The 18,562-nt window shown below is 39.4% G+C and overlaps 1 protein-coding gene across 3 annotated transcripts in view; it reads right to left on the bottom strand.

Moving 5' to 3' along the window:
• Positions 1-18,562, bottom strand: part of Bmpr1a (bone morphogenetic protein receptor type 1A) — a 127,637-nt gene that overhangs the window by 48,599 nt on the left and 60,476 nt on the right. For 2 of the 3 annotated variants that reach the window (XM_017795933.2, XM_008824447.3), the window contains exon 2: positions 13,271-13,385. The gene's annotated coding sequence lies outside the window, so the exon portion shown is untranslated. Of the gene's footprint in view, positions 1-13,270; positions 13,389-18,562 lie in introns of all 3 variants that reach the window. The other variant, XM_029559292.1, reaches the window with a different exon arrangement.

Genomic DNA, 18,562 nt, shown 5'->3' with positions numbered 1-18,562 from the left:
CCCCCCCCCCCCCCCAAATACGCTTAAAACCTTGGCCTGCATTGCTAGCTCTCCATTTTCAAATTCTTTCACTTAATTATTCACCAACATTTGTAGAGTATGCCCAACTCATTTACTTATTTTTACTTAATGTATATGAATGTTTTGCCTGCATGTATATAAGTTCACCATGTGTGTACCTGGTGCCCACAGAGGCCAGAGAGGGTATCAGAATTCCTGGAACTAGAGGACAGGTGTTAATCACTAATGTGGTTGTGGGGAACTGAACCCAGGTCCTCTGGAAGTACAGTAGGTGCTCTTAACTGATAGCCATCTCTCCAGCTCCTCGCTTATTTTTGAGAAAGGATTTCATTATATAGCTCAGGTTAACCTCCAACTGTCTCCTGTCTCAGCCTCCAGGTACACACCACTACAACCAGTTCACCATTATTCAGTTTCTACCTTAAGGAGCTCATAATCTTGGATGGGGACTGATTCCTATGACTTTTGTTCTATCCTTCATCACTAACAGAAGCATGTGGCTTACTTAAACTACAACTAAGGCATCCTACAGAACACTCCATGAGACCCTTTCTGTATTTTTCATACCACAGTCCCTTTCAGGGAAAAATGTCTATGCATATTTCCTTCCAGATAAAAATCCATGATCCTGCTATAATGACACAGATTCAAATTCTGGACCTGCCTTAAATCATATCCTCATCTTTATATAGGCAGATGGTACTTTTTTAATTAATTTATTTACTTTTATGTGTATGAGTGCAATGCCTGCGTATATGTAGGTATACCCATGTCGTGCAATGCCCTCAGAGGTCAGAAGAGGGTGTCGGATCCCCTGAAACTGGAATCACAGACAGTTGTTAGCTGCCACGTGGGTACTATGGATTTGAACCAGGGTCTTATGCAAGAACAGCAGTGTTCTTAACCATTGAGCTATCTCTCCAGCCCCAAGTCAGATGGTGCTTACTGGTTCACAGCTATCTTGGAAACTAAATTAGGTAAATTAACACACATTCACCTCTATCCATCAGCATCACTAGAAGTACTTTGTTAAAAATTAATTTATAAAGGGCTGGACAGATAACTCGGTGGTTAAGAGTGCCTGCTGCTCTTGTAAAGAACCATAGTCTGGTTCCCAATACCTATGTTAGGGGGTTGGCTGCCTGTAACTACAGTTCCCAGAGATCCGTCCTCTTCTAGGCTCTGCCGGCACACAACATGCATGTGGCACAAACACACAAACATATAAATAAATAAAATGTAAAAAATTAATTTGTAAAATCACTACAACTACACCATAAGAAAGGTGTAACTGAAGTAGGTGTTGAGATATTAAAGATCATATATGTTAAGTCAGTTATAATTCAAAAGAGGTCTGATTCCAGACTGTGTTTATTAATTGCTACCCTATACATTGTTTATTATGTAATGCAAAATACACATTATACATTATAAAATATTTAGGATTACAGTGGTACAAAATATGTGCTCAAGAAAAGCTCTCTTCTCAAAGAAGAAACGTGTTTAACACGCTACCTGAGAGGCTAATATGTGGGCAGCACCAACTGTGAGAAATTCTTATATATTAAAAACTTGTGGTAACTACAAGCTCAATACATTATTTGTACTTACAGCAACTGCTAAACTATGAATATAATCTCATCAAGCATTAATAGAAACACAGGGCTATAATCAAAACAGGGTAACCACCTTACTTTATTCCACCTGATTAGGCCTCTAAAGAAAAGAATGATAGTGCTGGTGTGGTGGAGCAGACCCTTAATTCCAGCACTCAGGAGCCAGAAGCAGGTGAATCTCTGCTTCAGGTGAGCTGGAGGTTAGACTGGTCTACATTTTGAGTTTCAGGTCAGCCAGGGATAAAACAGTAAGCCCTGGTCTCCAAAAAATAAGAGAAAGAAATGAAACAGAACCTGTAAGAGCAACAGAAAAATGCAAAGGAACTCCATTTAGACACAACTGAAATAACCAAGGGCCTTATTCAAAGAATAGAAAAGGAAAAGATGACAGAAAGGGAGACCATACTAATTGCTAATTAGATCCCTTCCAATGCTGAAAGTCTTGTGTAAACAGTGTTCTTGTCATTGAACACTAAGTACTTACTTTATGCATTATTCCACACATTGAATACCAAGAATTCACTCATGACAGAAAAACAGACCCAGCCTTCATGGAGTTCATAGTCATTAAATAAGACAATTAAGATAATCTAACACAGGGGTTAGGGTTGTAGCACAATGGGGGACTTGCATTCATGAGGCTCTTGGGTTTGCTCCCCCATGTCTCAAAAAAAAAAAAAAAGACAGAAAATACCATTGGTATAGAACAAGATAATACAAATGAAATGTATGCATATTTGTACTAACTGCAAGATAGGAAAAGTGCTAGTCTACATAGTGAGTTCTAGGCCAACTGGGACTACAGGGAGACCCTGTCTCAAAAAGACAAAAAAAAAAAAAAAAAAAAAAAAAGAGGCAAGAAGACATTCTGGGCAAAGCTTGTGCAAAGATTTTGAGGATCAGAAAGAAACAGAGAGCAATATGTCTGAAATATTGAGAATAAGGTATAATGTGATAGGAGAAGAGGTTGAAAAGATAGAAAAGACAACGACCAGATGAGGGCAAATACTGCTTTAAAGGATTTGAATTTCAAATGTTGAGATAGATGTCAGTTATCTGGTTGCAATGTAATGGACTAGAGGGGGCAAACAGAGCAAAATAGCAGTGAACATTTAACAATGAGCATTTAAAAGAGTGAGTTAAGATCAGGGTAGCAGCAGTACAGGGACAGATGAACATATTTAAAAAACAGACTCAGTGTTGCTTGGTAAAGGTTAGATGCAGGGGTCAGGGAACATAATGAGTCAAAAAAGACTCCCACATTGCTGGCCTGAGCAATTACTGAAATGAGAATAAGGGTTTGGGGATGGCATGAAGCAAAGAACTCAAGGGTTCAGATTTAGACACCTGAGATTTTTACTAAAAGGAATGTCTATTGTGCATTTCTTCTGAAGCTTAAAGGAAACATCTGGGGCTAAAGATACAAATTTTCACTTATATCAACAGCATATAGCCATTCAAAGCTAAAGCTCTGGATGAAAGAGCCTCAGAACTTTGTTTGGTTAAGAACTCTATTGACAGCCATGGTAGGGCTATGCCTGTAATCTCTCAACACTCAAAGCTGAAACAGGAAGGTGGTATTCAAGGTCAGCATGATCTACATAGTAAGACCTTGTCAAAACAAACCCCCACCAAAAGATCATTGTGAAAATCTAAAATATGTTCATAAATGTTTTGATACACCCTTCAAAAAGTGAAGTCTAATTCCCTCCCTTGAATATGGACCAGACTTAGTAACTCATTTCCAATAAATAAGATGTAAACATGTGTGACTTTTGCAATTAGGTCATAAAAAGTACTTCAGCTTCTGCCTTGTTTTGCTTCACTGAAGCCAGCAGCCATGTCTTAAGCATATTCAAGCAACTTTATAAAGGCCTATGTGGCAAGATACAGGTCTGCTAATGACCATTTGAATGAGCAACCTGGGAACCTTTCAGGTGACTAGGCCTTTTGGACCTCTCATTCACAATTTTTTTTTTAAATCTTTTTGAGACAGGGTCTCCCTGTAGCCCCAGCTGACCTGGAACTCGCTATGTAGACCAGTCTGGCCTTGAACTCACAGAGATTCGCATGCCTCTGCTTCCCAAGTGCTGGGATTAAAGGTGTGCGCCACCATGCCCAGCCTTCACTCACAATTTTATGAGAACCCTAAGCTAGAAACATCCTGCCCCTGATGGATTCTTTTTGCTGTTTAGTATTTAATTTTTTAACTGATTGATTGGGACAGAGTCTCACTCTGAATCCCAGTCTTGCATTTGTGAGTCTCCTGTCTCAGCTTCCCAAATGCTAGGATTACAGGCATGTGCCACTACATTCTGCTGCTTGACAATCAGTGTTGGCTATTATGAGTTTTACTAAGTTTGAGATTTGTTGGAGATCAATAGGTAGCTAATATCATCATGAGAAACATGCTGAAATAATAAAAGCCTAATCACCATAAGTTATTGCTCAGGCCATCAGAAAAGGCTGAGTCAGACAAAAATGTCCATAAAGCTAACTATATAGTATTACTGATACATTTCTTCAAAGAGGTAATCAAAAGCATTCTGTTTTGAAGTTATTTCCAAAAGCTAAGCCTTTCACAGTTCTGCATTATAGTTATATTTTCCCTTTTATGTTATGAGTTCCATAAAAATTACATCACTTTTGTGTTCTAGGTAAAGGTACTTTTCTTATCGTATCCTAGAGCAATTTTAAGACTGAACCTGACGCCAGTCTGCTTGGTTCTAAATGTCAGTTATACTTTATTTGCCTCGTTTTCCTTAGCCACAAAATAGGAATATTGCTAACTCAGTTGAGTTAGTGCCTTATGTCTCACTGTTACCCAGTCAACAAATAATAGAAGTCAGTTGTTACTGTTATCCTTGTTATAGCAGTAGAAATGCTGAGGACTTTCCCTGTCTCACAGTAACTCTCTATGAACAGCAAACTATTAATCTGATTTATAGCCATACTGAAATTGATTATGTCCATTCTAACATTTGAGAATAAAATACACATTCTTTGGGTTTGTTTGTTTTTTAATTTTATGTGTACGACTGTATTGCCTGCATGTATGTGAGTGCACCCGTGTCGTGCAATGCTGCGGAGGTCAGAAGAGGGCTTCGGATTCCCCTGGAACTGGAGTTAAGGACAGTTCATAGCCGCCATGTGAGTGCTATTCAAGAGCAAACAGTGCTCTTAACCACTGAGCCAACTCTCCATCCCTCACCTCCCTTTTTTAAGACAAGATCTTCCTATAGCCCACTGGTCTGGAACTCACTATGTAGACCAGGCTAGCCTCCATCTCACAGAACTACCTACCTCTGCCCCCAACTACTGGGATTAAAGACATGTACCACCATACCTGGCTAAAATATATACTTTTAAACTCCTAGAAAATTCATCAGAATCTTTTTAGAATTTAATTTTATTACTGTGTGTAATATATGTGTGTGAGTGCAGACACATGTGTTACCACAGTATGAGTGTGAAGGTCAGAGAACAACTTTTGGGAACTGGTTTTCCCCTTCCATCACCGAATTTGGATCAAGTTGTCAGGTTTGAGCAGCAAGGGCTTTTACTGGCTAAGTCACCTCGCTGGCCCTCATCAGGGCCTTTATAGTATACTAAATATATCTACTCTTACCAATGTCAAGAACATAGAGACAAACTGAGGAGATGGCCTAATCGGTAAAGTATTTCCACATAAGTAAGAGGACCCAAGTTTGACCCAGCAGCCACGTAAAAAGTGGGGTGCAGCAGTGTGCATTTGTAAGCCTTGTGCTAGGGAGGTAGTGACAAAGTATCTTTTATCTTGGGGACACGCTAGCCAGCCAGCTGGGCCAATAGCTCTAGGATCAGTGAAAGATCTGTCTCAAAAAATATGGTGACAGAGGAACCACTGGCCTGTTATACTCAGACATGCGCACATTCTCTCTCTCTGTCTCTCTGTCTCTGTCTCTGTCTCTCTCTCTCTCTGCATTTTAAATGCAGCACCGTCAAAATTATAAAAGGATGCAGGCATTTAAAAGCTACCAAATAGGCACTTAAAAAATGAATTTTCTATTACCATAGATTCGTACAGTTTCTTCCTCTGGAAAATAATGTAAGGACAAAATTACAATAAAATACAAAGAATTTTTTTAATAATAATAATAATAAAACCCTTAAATTTCACAAACAAAGCTGAATAGAGCAATGAGAATTTTCAAAGTAAAGAAGAAGAGAAAACCCCAAACAAAACAGGGAAAGTCTGAAGTCAGCTGAAAAAACAGACTGAAGTCATTCTTTCCTCTTCCTGTTAAGCCCCCCACCCTTAATTTCTACTTTCTACTAGAAAGGTGTGGGAATTCCCAGCAAGTTGGCCAGCTGCCAATTCCATAAAGCAGCAAGGAAAAACTCCCCTTTTTAGGGGTCCCTCCCTCAGGCAGCTCCAGGCGCCGGGCTTGACAAGCTTTCTGAGAAGGAATAGTCTGTGGCAGACATTCTGGCTCCACAGCCATTGTTTGCTGGCTGCTAGGCTCCTTCTCCAGAGCTTGGATTAGCATAAGAGTATCTTTTCCCTGAAAAAGGAACTCATCCATTCTTTCCCCAATTTCCAACCTCTTCCTCATCAATCCCAACCCTACTATAATACACATGAACAACTGGAGCAATTCTAGTGATTATTTTTACATCAGTGTAAAAAACAATCTCACCCTGATCTGAAAAAATGATTTGCTTAAAGAGCTATGAGAGTGAAATCTATGGCACAGGGTTTCAGAAACAAGTCTGCTTTTCAGCATGAAGTAAAAAAAAAAATCTTTTGGACTGAATATGAATAGGAAACAGGAGTCCTAGGAGCTGTTGGCAGCTACTTTAGGACCAAAAGAGGAACCAGAAAGTAGAGCCAGAGCCTTGGAGACAATAAATGGCTCGAGCAGTCTTGTCTGAAGCCTCAATTACTTAAGAACTTTTCAGTTAAGAGCCAGCAAATTCCAGTAAAGTTTTTAGGTCATTGAAACTTTTTCTGTGACAATCAAAAACATTCCAGCTGAAACGAGGATTTTAAAAATGCACACCTAAATACTCTAGGTTAGTTTAATATAGGTAAGAGAGCACACTGCTCTTTCAGAGGACTCAAGTTCCATTCCCAGCACCTATATTAGTGGTTCACAACCACCAGTAACTCCAGTTCCAGGTGATCTGACATCCTCTTTTGTTCTCCACAAGCACCACCCAATACACACAACATGGCAGCTATGAACCGTCCTTAACTCCAATTCCAGGGGAATCGACGCCCTCATCTGACCTCCACGGCATTGTACAACATGGGTGCACTCACATACATGCAGGCAACACACTCATGTACATAAAATAAAAACAATAAATATTTTTTTAAAATAAATAAATATAATCTTTACATCTTTTTCTTTTTTGCAACAGTTCACTGTGTAGCCCTAGAACTCATTATGTAGACCAGGGTGTTCTCAAATTCAGAGATATGCCTGCCTCTGTTGGGATTAAAGGCATGTGCCATCATGCCTGACTAAAATTAATAAAATAGACAGACCATATAAAAAAAAAAACCCAGGTTGAAAAAAGAATGAAGTTATTCCACTTTTGGGATACAACTGGATAATTATATTAAAAGCATTAAACCAGTCTTAAAAAGACAAGTATGTTTTCCCTCATGTGTGGTTCCTATGTTTTATATAGAAGCACAAGATCATGTATGTATGTATGACATGAAAGTAAAACAAAAGTATCTAAGGGAATAAAAGGAACTAATGGGAGCAGGGAAGGGTGAGAAAGGAGGTTGAGTAGAACACGAAGGGGAGATATGCTCACTGTCAAATATGTACTTGAATGAAAATGGCTTCATGTAACACAGTATCACATACAACGAAAACTTTTTGAAAGATCTATCAAACTAGGGACTAGAGATGGCTCAGTGGTTAAGAGTACTGGCTGCTCTTGCAGAAGACCCACATAGCAGCTAACAACTGTCTATAACTACAGTTCCAGGGGAACCTGAAGTCTTCTGAACTCTGCAGGCATTACACAACACGGGTGCACTTACATACATGCAGGCAAAACATTCATACACATAAAATAAAAATAAATTTTTTAAAGATCTACTAGTTGATGATCATGAAATACATGCAATGTGTATGCTACTGTTCCCTCTGAATAAAAGCCCAACAGCATTCAAAAAGTGAAAAAAAGAAAACCTAGTCTGATATAAGAACAAAGTATTATCATCACCACCATTATTATAATTATTATGGTTTTATTGAGACAGTGTCTCACGTAGCCCAGGATGGCCTCCAAATTACTATGTAGCTGAGGCTTGCCTTGAACTCCTGATCCTCCTTGCTTCCACCTCTCAAGTGTTAGCATTATAGGTATGTATCATCATGCCTAGCAAAGCAAATTATTTTTAAGCTGACTCAAAAAGTATACAAAGTGATTTAATCAAGTTATCAGAAGCTCTGCAATTTATTACTGGTATTTCCCTCCCCCCAAATATCCTAGCCTGCGGTCTTTCTCATCTTTGCTAATTTCCAAACTTAAAATCTCAGTTATTCATGGGTACTTCCTCCCTCTCCTATCCCATCTGTCATCGAATCAATGTTTCCACCTTTAAAATATGTCAAGAGTCCACACACTTCTTACTACCTCTAGTGTTCTCTGGTTCAAGACACTAGCATTATTTGCATTGTTTAAACAGTCTCTTACCTGGTCTTCCTACAAACCTTTATCCACCATATATCCTCAACACAGCAGCCAGAACCTTCCTAATAAAACTCATGTTAGACCACATCACATCTCTGTTCAAAACCCTCCAAGAATGACCCAATTCACTCACAGTGAAAGCTGAAGTCTATAAAGGCCCATCAATTCCTCTATTTTAGCTGCACTGACTGATCCACTGGTTGTTCCTTGAACAGCCACATTCAGCCCTCCTGTAAGACCTGAGGCAGGGCCTCAGCCTCTAACATTTTCTCCAGGATGCCAGCAAAGACCTTCAGCTAATATGCCTTCTGAGTTTATTCAAAATCTTTTTCCCTATTTACAGTGATTCTACCCACCCTATTTAAATTGTAATGGTGTCAACAATGAAGGTATTCCTGTTAATCCTCCTCAAAGTTTCTTCTCTTTTATAACTTTATTATTTTTATTTATGAGTGTATTGCCTACATGTACATTAAGTACACCTATCTGTGTAGTATAAAGCCCATGGCGGTCATAAGAGAGCATTAGATTCCCCTGGAACTGGAGTTATGAACAGTTGTTAGCCACCTTGTTGGTTCTGGGAGTCGAACCAAGGTCCTCTGTAAGAGCAGCCAGTACTCTTAATGGGAAAGCCATCTCTCCAGCCCCACGGTACACATTCTTAACTGCACAGTCATCCTTCAGCCTGGAGTTTCTTCTCTTTAACACTTGTCATACTTTGATACATCATTTATTTTTTAAAATTTGGTCTTTTTGAGACAGGGTCTTCCCTGTAGCCCCAGCTGGCCTGGAGCTCACTATGTAGACTAGGCTGGCCTCGAACTCACAGAGATCCACCTGCTTCTGCCTCCCAAGTGCTGGGATTAAAGGCGTGCACCACCACACACAGCCATTTACTATTTATTTAGAGATGGTGTGTCACTCTAGTCTCAGATGACCTAGAACTTACTACATAGGCCAGACTGGCTCTAAGCTTGTAGTGATCCTCCTGCTTCATTCTTCTAAGTACTGGGATTACAGACATGAACCACCATATCCAGTTTCATTTACCCTTTTCATTTTTCTTTTTTGAGACAGGGTCTTACTACTATGTAGTCTGAGTTTGTCTTAAACTTGTGATCCTCCTGCCTACAAGTGTACATAGGCCACCATGCCCAACCCTTATTTACTGTTTATGTTGTTTACTGTCACCTGCTCTAGAATGGCTCCTCCACTAGGACAGGAGCGTCTGCTTTATTTATTTTATACCCGGGGTACCTAGAACCTTGCTTGGCATGTAGATGATACCATGAGAAAATTTAGTAAGAGCATGACTGAATAGGGCAGAATTAAAACGGGATGCCAATTCTTTTTATTTTATACACAGATCAGACTTTCCCCCAAAGAAGCAAAAAAAAAAAAAAAAAACCTATTTCTTTATCACAACACAACCAAAATGATACAAAAACCATACTACTTCCTTTCACTTCCAGCCCTGTTTTGTGTCAAGATCCAGTAAGAAATAAGTTCCACTGTTTTCATGCATATCTCCTCAGGTTTGAGATATAAATAAAAGGTCAAAAGAGAGACTTGTATAAACATCATTTCCACAAATTAACAATAGTGCTTACAGCAAATAATGGCTTGGGTTTTACTTTTATAGTGGCATACAGTTATGCCATTTCACTTCCAGCCCTGTTTTGTGTCAAGATCCAGTAAGAAATAAGTTCCACTGTTTTCATGCATATCTCCTCAGGTTTGAGATATAAATAAAAGGTCAAAAGAGAGACTTGTATAAACATCATTTCCACAAATTAACAATAGTGCTTACAGCAAATAATGGCTTGGGTTTTACTTTTATAGTGGCATACAGTTATGCCAAGTTAAATAATTGTGAAACATAGACACACACATACACAGATACAAACATAGACATACATACACATAGACTAAATTCAACGAACTCCCAATAAGCAGATATAATGACAGGTTCAAAGATGGTATGCATATAAAAATTGTAAGTCTCTAATTGCAGCAGGGGGATACTGTTACGATAATAAGAACAGCAGGTGGATATTAAAATTTGATCTTTAACAACTCCTTTCTGATAAGCATGACTCACAAACTACAAAACCTCACAATTTTCTTTTGTCCTTTAGGACAATGAACACTCATAATTCTAAAGTGGTCTATACCTATAACCCTGGCACTCATAAGGCTAAAGCAGTTGGATTGCCATGAATTTGAGGCCAGTCTGGGTAAACACTGAGTTCTAGGCTCGCTTGGGCTACACAGTGTGACCGTCTCAAAAAAAAAAAAACCAAAAAATCAAGCCCACAAGACAGCTACCTCGACAAGTAGAGTATCAGTGGATGTAAGGTACAGAATTCACCAGTGGACTGTCAAAAGTTCTATGTTTAGTAACAAAGCACAGGAGCTGGAATTCAACCCCTAAAATATATGAAAATTAAATCAAGTCTGGGAGATGGTACTCGAGACATCTTTAAGACACTGATGACATATAAGTTCATGCCTGAATAATGGGTGAATAGAGGAAATGAAGTATTCCAGATTAGGAATCAGAAGAACATGACAAGTAAGAGAGTGAGATCAGTAAAACTGAGCTCACAACAAGTATTTGACCACTCCTTGACCCTCAGATACAGGTGGGAAAAACAGCTGTTGAAATTAATTGAGTTAAGCAAACAGTGGCTATCTCTGATGTTCTTCTGTATAAAAAGGCAGAGCTAAAATAAACCGGGGCTGCAGTCTCTACTGACAGTCCTCCCAAGTATCTTTTTCTCTGTCTCTTGTTTTTTCTTTCAATCCTCACTCCCCATTTCAGGTACTGTCTGTCTTGGCTGGCTGGCACCAGCAATATACATAAATAAAATAAAATAATAAATAAATATATCTTTCCTTCTTGTCTGAGCATGTGATCACAGCAATGAAAGACTAATATAGATGTTAAAAATATGTACATAAGAATTAGAGAACAAGAATGGTTACCAAAGGAAGTAGAAAAAAATATGTGAAAACTTATTAAATATATAATGAAAAGTAGAGTTAATCTAAAACCAAACACTAGTGCTTTGAAAAGACTTATGAAGCCAGGTGTGGTGGCGCACGCCTTTAATCTCAGCACTTGGGAGGCAGAGGCAGGTGGATCTTTGTGAGTTCCAGGCCAGCTGGGGCTACAGGGAGACCCTGTCTCAAAAAGACAAAAAAAAAAGAAAAGACCTATGAAACAAATATAGCTCTAGGAAGCTTTATCACATTGTAAAGTCACAATAAATAATATTAAGTGTGAGGAGTACTAACAGCAAAAATTATAATTATTAATATTAGATTATAACAAAAATAATATTAACAGTCAACATTTAAAAGCTTCAACCACTGAGAATGTAGCTCAGTAGTAGAGTCATCGTCTAGCACGCACAAGACCCTAGGTTCAATCCCTAGCACTGCTCTTTCCCACCCCTACCAAAAAAAGCCCTTTAAAAACAGATCTATTGAATGAGGGAGATGGCTTAGAGGGTAAAGACACTTGCTGTCAAGGCTGATGGCTTGAGTTAGGACCTACACAATGGAAAGAGAGAATTGACTCTCTCAACTTGTCCACACGTACAGTGGTAGGTATCCGCCAATAATAAATAAATAAATGCAATAAAAAATATTTTGAAAGCTTTGTCAGGAAATATTCTAGATACTTCATCTAATCCTCATGCAAACTTTTTAAGACAGGTATTCTCACTATGCATAATTTATAAAATTGAAAATCAAGAAGTATTACCCGATTTCCTTCTTCCCTCTCCCCCTCTTTCTTCCTCTCCCTTGGTACTGGGGACTGAATCCAGGACCATGCACATGCTAGCAAGTGTTCTACGAAACTACCCCCACCTCTTTTTATTTTTTTGAGACCGGTCTCATTCAGGTTACCCAGTCTGGTCTCAAAAATCTCTATCCTCCAGCCTCAGCCCCTAAAATGACTGAGAGTAGGGATTTGTGCCTCCATGCCAACCATTACATGATTTTCTAGAATGAGAGCAAGATGGTAGAGAATACATGAACAGGTCAGTGAACTATAAACACAGGTCACTAAGATGGAATGGGGTAGAACAAAAGGCAGTGAGAAAAGGAATGGGAGTTGAGGGCAGGAGAAGGATTTTAGCTTTGGTGTATGTTGTTCAAATTTTTATGTATCACTTATGTAATCTCTTCAAAATTAAAAAACCGTTTCTGAGACACCCAGATTAGAAATTACCTCACAACTAATTGGAACTATAGGATGATAATGAATGCCCAATGAAGTCATTAGGATGGCAGACAAAGTTATGAGCTGAAATGCCACAAAAGACATAAAAAGATGCTGCTATGGCTTAGATGAGCATCCCCTGAAGGTCCATGAGTCTCCATCTTGGTCCCAGGGTGGCACAGCTGGGCAGTAGCAGTCTTTTTAAGTGAGGCTTCTAGGAAGCCATCAGGTTGCAGGGAGCATGCCTCTGAATAGGACAAATGGGACCCTGGTCTCTTCCTCTTTTATTCCTGGTGCTTACTAGGTAAACAGTTTGCTCTGCAATGGAGTCCTACCATGACATGCTGCTGCTTTGTTAGAGGTCCAAAGCAAGAGGATCATTTATCTTAGACTGGCATCCCGAAAACTGAACCCAAATAAATCTTTTGTCTTATGATAAGGGGAACTGACTGTTTCAAATGCAACTGGATCCTGGGGCAGGTCTTAAAGAGGTTCAATATTTATTTATAAGACGATGAAAATAAGTTAGAATTACTTATTAATTTATAAGCAAGTTAACTCAAGAAACTAAACAGCTAACACAAAGTTACGGTGTTATAAGGAAATAAAGTTCAAATGAAGTTGCAGTGGTAACATAACGACATTTTCAATAATTAAGAATTTCATATTACTTGATTTTAAAAAAATATTTTTTCCTTACCTCAGAGATGTGGCTAGATAAAACTGTACTTCCAATTTTCTCCAAACAGCTTTGACCTATGCTTCCATCTCATGAATTCCAAGTCAGTATTAAATGGATGCATATTTTCATGAATCTGCTTTTAAAAGAAAGACTTACTTAAGACAATTTTTACTGTCAGACTAAAACATGTAAAAAGCAGCACTAAAGATATTTCATGAATAAAATTATTCATTTTCAAAATAAAGTCAATGAAAAGTTACTGGTCAAAGCAAAACAAAAAATTAGCTCTGTGGGAAAAGAAGTAATTAGCTATAAAATGTCAATGTTGATAGTGTTAATAAACAATTTCGAAACTAAGAACTGATGGAAACAGCACTGCAATGTACAAGTCTCTCCTAGACCTACCTTTTCCTCCCTTATCACAAATTCTTTTTTTTTCTTCACAGGAGTCAGTTCTCTCCCTCCACCATGTGGATCCTGGGGATCATACTCAGGTGGTGAAGAAGCACCTCTGTCTGATAAGTCATCTCGCTGGCCCTCTACCACAAAATCCCATCCCCTGCTCCCCCTCTCCCCCCAACCTCCCGCTTTAAGACAGGAGCTCACTTTGTAGTTCTGGTTGGCGTGGAACTACATAGACCAAGATGATCTCGAACTCACAGAGATCCTCTGCCTGTTTCCAGAGTGCTGGGATTAAAGGTATGCACCATCTCACCAGGCCACAAAATTTTAATAACAAGTTTTAATTTCATTCCAACTCCTACTTAGAGCATTAAGATTCCTGAGGGTTGCAAATTGATTGCACTATTGGTTCAATTCTAAGGGACAGACTTTTTTTTTTTTTTTTTTTTGTCTTTTTGAGAAAGGGTCTCCCTGTAGCCCCAGCTGTCCTGGAACTCACTATGTAGACAAGGCTGGCCTTGAACTCAGAGATCCGCCTGCCTCTGCCTCCCGAGTGCTAGGACTAAAGGCGTGCACCACCACGCCCAGCATAAGGGACAGATTTTAACCATGTTAATACTGTACTTAGGAGTCTTACTGCTTTCAAAAGACAACCATTCATAAATCTGCAAGATGAAAACCACTAAAAAAATTTTAATGTATTTAAAAATATGTGTCATGTTTACTTAAGAGCTTGTTGTTTGAGACAGGGTCTCACTATGAACTCCAAGCATAGAAGTCACTGTCCTCTTGCCTACAGGCATCTACTACTATGTCTAGCTTGAGATTTTAAATACAATTCCACAGAATGAATTTTTAACTAGAACTTCAAAATAGGAAGCACTGTTTCATATTTCAAAAGGAAACTTTCAAAGGCCTTATGAACATTACCTATGCCTCACTACCAGTAAGTACAATGGCACTGCCTGTATCACACTGCAGTTTGATAGTCTTGGCAATAATAACTAAGTTCACATAAACTGGGACAACTCAAAATGGTCAGCAGACAGCAGTCTTCCTCAAAAACAAGAGTCTCCATCCAGCAGATGGGCTACCATAGCAAAGTCTTTCACTGCCGAAGAAAAGAGCCTGTCCCTGAAAGTAAAGTAATTGTTGGGTCTGCATTTAGGAGCCTTTAAGGGTCTCTTCAATACACTAGTCATCCACAACATAGCGAGGTCCCAAACATTTTTCATATGACTATGAAACTCTGAGACTCACTAAGAGAAATGAGAAAGGGTACATATGGAGACTTGGAAGGATGGGGTTTTAGCTGTTGTTATTGTTTTTTAACCTAAGACCCTTATAATCTTGAATAATTTCTCTTAAACTAATATTGTAAAAATACATGTTTCTGCTTTAGAAATGGCACGAGGGTTTTATTCTGAAGTTATTTTGGAGGGAACTACACTAGTCCTCTCTGGCAGTGTGTGAACAAGTAGGGAGAGGAGATAATTACAGCATTAGGTTTAGATCAATCTATTATAAAAGTAAAAATAGTCCATCGATACCTTTGTTAAAACAGCCTAATTTTAATTCTACCAGATATTTATAATGGCTCAAAATAAATAACATGTAAATCATTATTAATTATAACACTAATTATTATAACATTGTCTCCACAGCTAAAAAAAAAGCTTTGAGCTTAGGGGCTGGAGAGATGGCTCAGTGGTTAAGAGCTCTGGCTGTTCTTGCAGAGGACCGAGGTTTCATTTCCTCGCACCTACATGGCAGCTAACCATTGTCCATAACCCCACTTCCAGGGAATCCAATGCTTTCCTCTGGTCTCTGCAGACATTGCACAACATAGGTGCACTTATATACATGCAGACAAAACACTCATACACATAAAAATAAGTTGGTTTTTTTTTTTAAAGATTTGAGCTTTAGGGGCTGGAGAGATGGGTCAGCGGTTAAGAACACTGGTTCTTCTTGCAGAAGACCCGGGTTCGAATCCCAGCACCTACGTGGCAGCTAACAACTGTCCATAACTCCAGTTTCTGGGGATCCGACAGCCTCTTTTGTCCTCCACAGGCACTGCACAACATGGGTGCACTTACCTACATGCAGGCAATACACACACATACACATAAAATAAAAATAATAATAAAAGATTTTTTAAAAGATTTGAGTTTTAACCTAATTTTTAAAAAGGAAAGCACATTATCCACCCCAGTTTTCAAATACACCACCTTCAAGAGTCCAGTTCAAGAGTCCAGGTTGTCTATTCTACTGTTCTCTCATATGTAAAACACTCACTAAAAGGAACTGCAGGAAGGCTTTTCAAAAAAATTAATCTTTAGACTTCCTAAGAAAAATCGAGTACTATTTTACGTGTTACTCAAAAGTAAACCAAAGATGACCCCAAAAAACAGGTGCTTCACAGTACAAGTCTACAAATAATTAATCCTTTGTACATACTAGAATTATATACACGCATAGGTATAGGATTTACATATGCAAAATGGTCCAAACTTTAATTACTTAGAACACAGCCTTGTAGCACTGTAAATATGTGTTCAACAAGTTTAACTTGTGTTCAATAAGGGATGCTTGTAAAACCCAAACCCTGGGGCCAGTGAGATGGCTCAGCAGGTAAAGGTGCCTGCCACCAAGCCTGATGACCTGAGTTCAATCTCTGGGACCAACATGGTGGAAGGAGAGAATTGAGTTCTGCAAGTTGCCCTCTGACCTCCACACTCGTGCCATGTCACGAGTGCGCATACACAAACACATATACAGAAATAAAAATGTAATTTTAAAAAGACAATGGGGTTTTTTGTTTTTTTTTCAGACAAGGTCTATGTAGACGCAACTTGCCTGGAACTCACTGTGTAGACCAGGCTGGCCTTGAATTCACAGAAATCCACCTGCCTCTGACTCCCAAGTACTAGATTAAAGGCAGCAACACCAAAGATTTAGGGCTGGAATTTTCAAGCATGTTAAAGTAGAAAAACTTCAAAGTAATCTTGTTTCTGCTCAGGCTGAATGTGTGTGCTGGATAGCTTGAGTTATCAATTTGACACACTTGGGAAGAGGGAACTTCAGAACTAAGGAACTGTGGCCATGTCTGTGGGCATTTTCTTGATTACTGAGTGATGTGAGACAGCTCAGCTCACTATGGGTAAGCAGGTGGTCCTGTATTGTTTAAGAAAGCAGGCTGAGCCCCAGGGAGCAACCCAGTAAGCAGTGTTCCTTTGTGGTAGGTACATGTGTCCTGATGCCAATGATTACATAAATAATATTACATGTTTGGGGGGGGCACATACACCCATGGGTATATATTATGGAGGCCAGAGGTTGATGTTGGATGTCTTTTCCTCTAGCACACTCCATCTTTTTGAGATACAAGTCTCTCACTGAATCTGAAGCTCACCAATGGGTTAGACTGGTTGGACAGCAATCCCCAGGGATCCTTGAGGTTATAAGAACATGCCGCTGCATCCTGCTTTTTACAAGGTACTGAGGATCTGAACTGAGGCCCTGCTGCAGGCACTTTACTAAACAATCTCTCCAATCCTCTACATTTATTTAAATGGCACAGAACCATTCATACAAAATGTACAACTCAGATCCTAGCAGCCACCCTGAGAGGGTGGGTTCGGACCTCCATCGGGGTAGCTGCTAGGAGCTCCAGACTGCCAGACCAGAGAGTGCGGGGTTCTGGCCTCCTTCTGGTCTCCAACTACCAGAGGGCCAGAGAACCCAGGGGGACAGCCTGACAGCTCCCAGATCCTGCCTCCACGTGGTGGTGAGCTTCCCCTAATTGCACCATATCATCCTCCTACCTAGGATTTTGTGAGGCCCCTCCCAAGGCCCCAGGGCAGATCTGGCTTTGGTAGGCTAAGGCTGGGAGCTCAGCAGACCACCAAAGAGTGCCGAGCTCTGGCCCCCCTCTGGCCTCCCCTCTGGCATAGGGTTGACAACTCACAGGACTGCCTGAGAGACAAGGGATCCTGCCTCCATGGTGAAGGAAGCCTGAGTGTACCTGACTGAAACCTGAATTGGGCTTCTGTGGGTACCCCTGAATAGCTGATCTGAAGCTATCAGTTCCCTCCAAAATAAACCTAAAAGAACCTGAATCCTGTACCAATCTGCTTTATATAACCAATAAAGAAAGGATCTAGGCACCCAGATAATATAAAGAGAAAAATACTTCAACTTAATTCTCATATCAGAATTATAAACAACAATAGAAATTCACAAGCCGAAACTACCGTGAAAGAATAATAAAATGGAAAGCAAAAACACTATGTGCCCACCAAACTCCACTAATCCTGTAGAATTCTTCAGTGAGAACTACCTAGAGGAACCCCAGGACACATAATTCAAAAGAACAGTCATGAACATGATCAAATAATTCAATGAATTTAAAGAACATACAAACAAACAAAGAACTAAAAGAAGATAGGGATAAACATCTGAATGAATTCACAAAAGAGATAGAAACATTGAAGAAAACTCAGGCAGAAATGAAGAAGGAAGTGCAAAACTCAGTAAGTCGACTTGAAACAAGAGGGGAAAGCCTCACCTCTAGAACGAATGAAATGGGAAACAGAATATCAACACTGGAGGATAAAGAAGAATTGGACCACTCAAGCAAAGAGTATGGAAAAATTTAAAAAACACAGGAATGGAATATGCAAGAGATGTGGGACACCATGAAAAGACCAAATCTGTGGATCAGAGAATACAACAAGGAGAAGAATTTCAGGTTGATGGTGTTGATCAGATCTTAAACAGGATTGTAGAAGAGAATTTCCCGAAATTAAGACATCCCCATACAAATACAGGAAACACACAGAACACCAAATAGAAAGGATCAGAAAAGAAACTCCCCATGACATATCATAGTAAAATGTGCAGAAC

The sequence above is a fragment of the Nannospalax galili genome, unplaced genomic scaffold (genome assembly GCF_000622305.1).
Source record: "Nannospalax galili isolate Female #2095 unplaced genomic scaffold, S.galili_v1.0 scaffold409, whole genome shotgun sequence".
In the NCBI taxonomy this organism is placed as follows: Eukaryota; Metazoa; Chordata; class Mammalia; order Rodentia; family Spalacidae; genus Nannospalax; species Nannospalax galili.
This window is presented reverse-complemented; position numbering and strand designations above follow the sequence as displayed.